Here is a 5,338-nt window from a genome sequence, read left to right on the forward strand (position 1 = left end):
TGAGCCTGCAACTGCTCTCTCTGTGCTAATGTGGCCAAGACAATTAGGAGGGTACCAGTATGAAGAAGGCTGCTTGCTCCTCCTCCATTTCCTCCAGTCCGTGAATCACCCAACCCCTGGTGGCCTGAAGTACAGAAATTCAGGAAGAGCTTTACTCTTTGTGCTGATCTTTGCAAACTGAACATTGGCTACTATTAAATGATTAAGCACATCAACCCTTTCCTTAAAAGTAAAATAAAAGAAATCTAGGTGATAATCATTTGTGCCTTGTATTTCAAACAATTGGTGATAGGTACACTGGCAGGACCCCAGTCAGAAGTAACCCTTTCCAGCCCACAAATGCAGCAACTGTCCACTGATTATCACACTTAATCATTCTCCTTGCACTGGAATCAATGACAGGGTGGTTAAAGGTCTATCTAGTTGGCCGTTCCTCCATTAATGAGTTTATAACAAAGCTGCCACCATAATGTTTTAGTGTTGCGTTCCCCTTCCTACACTTTTTATTTTATTTTATCGATTTCAATAAAAAGGGTAATTTGAAGACAGACTGGGGTGACATATTTGGGAAGATGATTGCACAACCGGGGGCAGGGGGAAAGTGGGCGCATAAAGGGCAAACACAGGGCACACAGAAGGAAAAATGAGGTTTGCAGCTCGTTTGTAATTTTTATGGAGCTTGTGTGTTTTGTAAGCTCAGCCCATAATAAGTAAAAGACATATTAAGGCCCGAGCACAGCCATATTTCCTGCAAAAGCAGAGTTGTGCGTCTGAACCAACTTTAATCAGTGAGCCAGTGTAGTGTAGGAATAGTGTGGGTCTTAGTCAAGGGGTTCGTGGAGAGGGCTGTCAATGGCTTCTAGCCATGATGGCTGTGCTCTGCAGTAAAGTTCCAGAATACCAGTTGTTGGAAGCCACAGGAGGGGAGTGCTTGTCCTCTGGTCCTGCTCACAGGTTTCCACAGGCATCCAGATGGCCACTGTGAAAAGAGGGTGCTGGACTAGATGTGCCACTGGCCTGATCCAGCGGGATTTTCTTATATTCTTATAAGGCTTACACTGAAATCTTGACACAGTTTTGAAGAGTGCCCTGGGCCTGTCACTGTCTCTTGGTCAAACCTCCATTGTTGTGAAGACAAAGCAAAATAAACTCATGGATGCCTTGAACTCCTCAAGGGAATGGTGGGAGACAAGTGTCACAACGAGGTTTTAAAATGCTTTGCAGTCTGGATGCAAACAAGGAATCAATATGATATGTGTCACCAAAAAGCCATTCCATCTGCACTCAAGTAATAAATTACAGTGGTACCTTGGGTTGCAGACGCTTCAGGTTACAGACGCTTCAGGTTACAGACTCCGCTAACCCAGAAATAGTACCTCAGGTTAAGAACTTTGCTTCAGGATGAGAATAGAAATCTCACGGCAGCAGCAGGAGACCCTGTTAGCTAAAGTGGTACCTCAGGTTAAGAACAGTTTCAGGTTAAGAACAGACCTCCAGAACGAATTAAGTTCCTGAGGTACCTGAGGTACCACTGTACACAGAATGGGGAACCAGGCTAGAGAAAACAGCTTTATAGGATCAAATAATACTCCATTGGCCTCCCTGTGTCCTCTGAACTTTGCTTTGATAACTGCAGAAGCACCCTCTGACCACTTTCAATGCTTGTTCTTCAATGCAAGGGAGAGCCAATCAGCAGCTCCTTTCCCTGGCAACCCACCATGATGGCCTAAGGGGTAATGTGCCTGGTTTCTCCCTGGTAGAGAGTTCACTGTGTTCTCCTGCACTCACTTCTCCTGTTACTGATTATTCACAAATTTGACTTTTATTTTTGGTATCATTTTGCCATTAGGCATCTTGAAACTCTTCCTTCTCTGTGTACAAAAGATTTACTCAGAGCAGGTGCCCAACAAATATTGCTGGACTACAACTCCCATCATCCCTGACCATTGGCCATGCTGGCTGGTGCTGATTGGAGTTGTAGTTCAACAATATATGGAGGGCACCACACTGGTTACACATGCTACAGAGCAGCGGTTCCCAAACTTATTTGGCCTACCGCCTCCTTTTCAGAGAAAAATCACTCTGTGCCCCCCTAGAAATCTACCTTCTGTCAACTGACTTGACCATTGATCAGTTATAACTTGCATTTTGTGTGTTTTTGGAAAATATAGTAAGTCCTAGGACTTGCCGATCAGAAGGTTGGCGGTTCGAATCCCCGCGTCAGGGTGAGTTCCCGTTGCTTGTTCCCTGCTTCTGACCACCTAGCAGTTTGAAAGCACGTCAAAGTGCAAGTAGATAAATAGGTACCGCTCCGGCGGGAAGGTAAACGGCATTTCTGTGCACTGCTCTGGTTCGCCAGAAGCGGCTTAGTCATGCTGGCCACATGACCCAGAAGCTGTACACCGGCTCCCTTGACCAATAAAGTGAGATGAGTGCTGCAACCCTAGAGTCGGCCATGACTAGACCTAATGGTCAGGGGTTCCTTTACCTTTACCTTTACAGTGGTACCTCGGGATGCAAACGAGATCCGTTTCAGAGCCCCGTTCACATCCCGAAGCGAACGTAACCCGTGTCCATGCGTCTGCGCATGCGTGGGTCACGTTTCGGCACTTCTGCTCATGTGTGTGACATCAATTTGACGGTCTGCGCATGCATGCGCGGCAAAACCCGGAAATAACACACTCCATTACTTCCGGGTCGCTGTGGAGCGCAACCTGAAAATGCTTAACCCGAAGCGTATTCATCCCGAGGTATGACTGTACTGGTGAAAAAAGTGTGGCACTTATCATAACAACTTCATGGTGAGTACTGCCACCTTTTTTTCTAGAAGCAAAACACTGATCACTATGACTAATTCTATGTTACATCAGTAAGCGTCATTACACAACAGATGAAACATGTACAAATGTTTTTTCAAAACTGGATGAGAAGGTGGACTAGGCTCCAGGATTAAAACCCACAGGGTAGACTGGAATGAAGCCTGTTGGCTCAGACCAATTCACCCCAGGGCAGGGCCGGTGCCACAACCCGCCTGCCAATGGCCAAATTGGCAGACAAGCTGCAATCCACTTCCTGGGCCTAGGTGGAGCTGAAACCCCTTGTCTCCAGCCCGACCGCTGGGTCCAGGGGAGGCGTTGTTTCTGTCCCACAGCAGCGCCCAGTCTGGCAGTAAACATCATTACAGAACAGATGTAACATGTATGAACGGTTTTTCAAATTTTTATCCTCTTCTTTATGCTTCCACCGCCCTCTTATTTATATTCAATGCCCCCCAATTGCACCCAAAGCTACTGCTGTCCCCTTGGATTGCTATAGCATACCCTGGGGGTGGTATCACCTACTTTGGGAAACATTGGCATAGAAGAAAAGGCAAGGCAAGTGTTATTTTAATTCCACAATGCTGCTCTATTTTTTATTGAAAAAATAAAACATATTGATGCAAGGGTAGATATTTAAAATACAGAGCTTGGGAAAGTATTCTTGTCAGACATTGTGGTATGTGGCTCCTGGCCATTTGAGATTGTATCCTGAGCTCCTTAAAGTATTCTGGGCTTTTGGAAATACAAGCCTAAGCAGTTCTGAGTAATATTTCGGGAAAGTATTATATTGGCTTTAGCTACTATAAGTCTAGAATTAGTAACAAAACTCCAGTCAAGTACCTGATGAAAACAAGGCATTCGTAAAAGATGGGGGTATGTTTAAAAGCAACACACCCTGGGGCTGTATGAAAGATCCCCTGATTTCAAAAGATGGGATTAGGAAGAAATGCCGTTTTTTCAAGAGCCTCTCCCTTGAAAAAGAAAAGAAAAATAAAGCAAATGTTAAGAAGCTTGACAATCAAAGCCCACCATTTTACGATTATTTTCAGATTTTGTTAATTAATTGATAAGCCATACACAGGGCACAATCCATTCAATGTTAAGAGCTCTTAAGTGCCCTTGATATGCTTCTGAATGTCAGTTGCTGGAAACTGCAGGAGATGAGAGTGCTGCTGTGCTCAGAACGTGCTTAAGGGCTTTCCATAGGTTCCCTGTTATGAAGGAGGTGAAGATTGAGCGGTAGTGTGTAGGGAGAAAAGGCAAGAAGGCTAAAAACCAAACCCAACACTGCCACGTGAAAAAAGCAAGGCAGTCCTAAAGACCAGAGGGAGGGATTGGAGAGAGGACAACATCACAAGTGCTGTCCAATCAGCAATGCTCACAGCAGGCTTTTGATGCAAAGTCATGTAGCTTTCTCTTCTCTTTGCTTAACTCTGAAGAGGAAAATATGCAATTGTGTTAAGTGTTCCTGCAGGCGTCTCATAGCTATCTGGTTGGGCACTGTGAAAACAGGATGCTGGTCTATATGGGCTATTGGCCTGATTCAGCAGAGCTCTTCTTGTGTTGATTCCAGTGGGAGAATTCTTGGCATTGAAATGGTGACTTAAATAAAAAGTATTTAATTTGGCTGTATTCTACCCATGCTGCCTTTTGAGAGAAAACATGCCTAAGGTGATGAATGCCACCGACATAACAATTCCATGCCTTAAAAACATGGAATAATTAGTTGAAAACAATGAGTAATATTATTAATGACTAACTACAAGGCCACTAATTACCAATGAAGTGCTTTGACAAGGGATGTTGGGAGAATTCTGAGAAAAGCAGAAATGGGAACAGAAATTGACAATGTTTGCTTAGTCTTCCCATGTCCAGAATGGAAATCGATCCATTTAATACAATCAGCATTTGTTGCTGTTGTTTCTTTCAGCCTACAAATGATACATAATTGATTATGTTTCCCCCTGTTTGCATTGCATTGCATTCTGATTCCTTTGCACTGAAATGAATGGGGTGGAATAATGGAATGGAATGGAATAATGTAATATTATAATATAATATAATATAATAATATAATATAATATAATATAATATAATATAATATAATATAATAATATAATATGTAAATTAATTATGTAAGTTATGTAATTTCACCATAAAGTAGTTTTGGGCAGTAGATGCAGTGGAATGGAAACAGAGCTGCATGCAACAAATACAAGGTGGAATAAGAGAGGCCTCTTTACACCCTTAGCTTTGACTACTCTATAACATCATGCAAATTCTGACTGCTGAATAGAAGGAAGCGCACTCTGGTCACTGCAATGAGCCAGGAAGTCAAGGGCTCCTTGAAGTTTATATCCTTTGCCTCTAAAGGAGAACACAATTGTGAAGGGAGACCAGTCTGGCCCATCCATCAGCCAAAGAAAGATGGCCCAGCTCTGTAGTCCCTGAGTAACTGGCAGTTGGAACTTTCCAAAGCAGTCCATTCTGACAGAGAAGGGTAAACAAGCTCCCTACAT

Source organism: Podarcis gaigeae, assembly GCF_964106915.1.
Source record: "Podarcis gaigeae genome assembly, chromosome: Z".
Lineage (NCBI taxonomy): Eukaryota > Metazoa > Chordata > Lepidosauria > Squamata > Lacertidae > Podarcis > Podarcis gaigeae.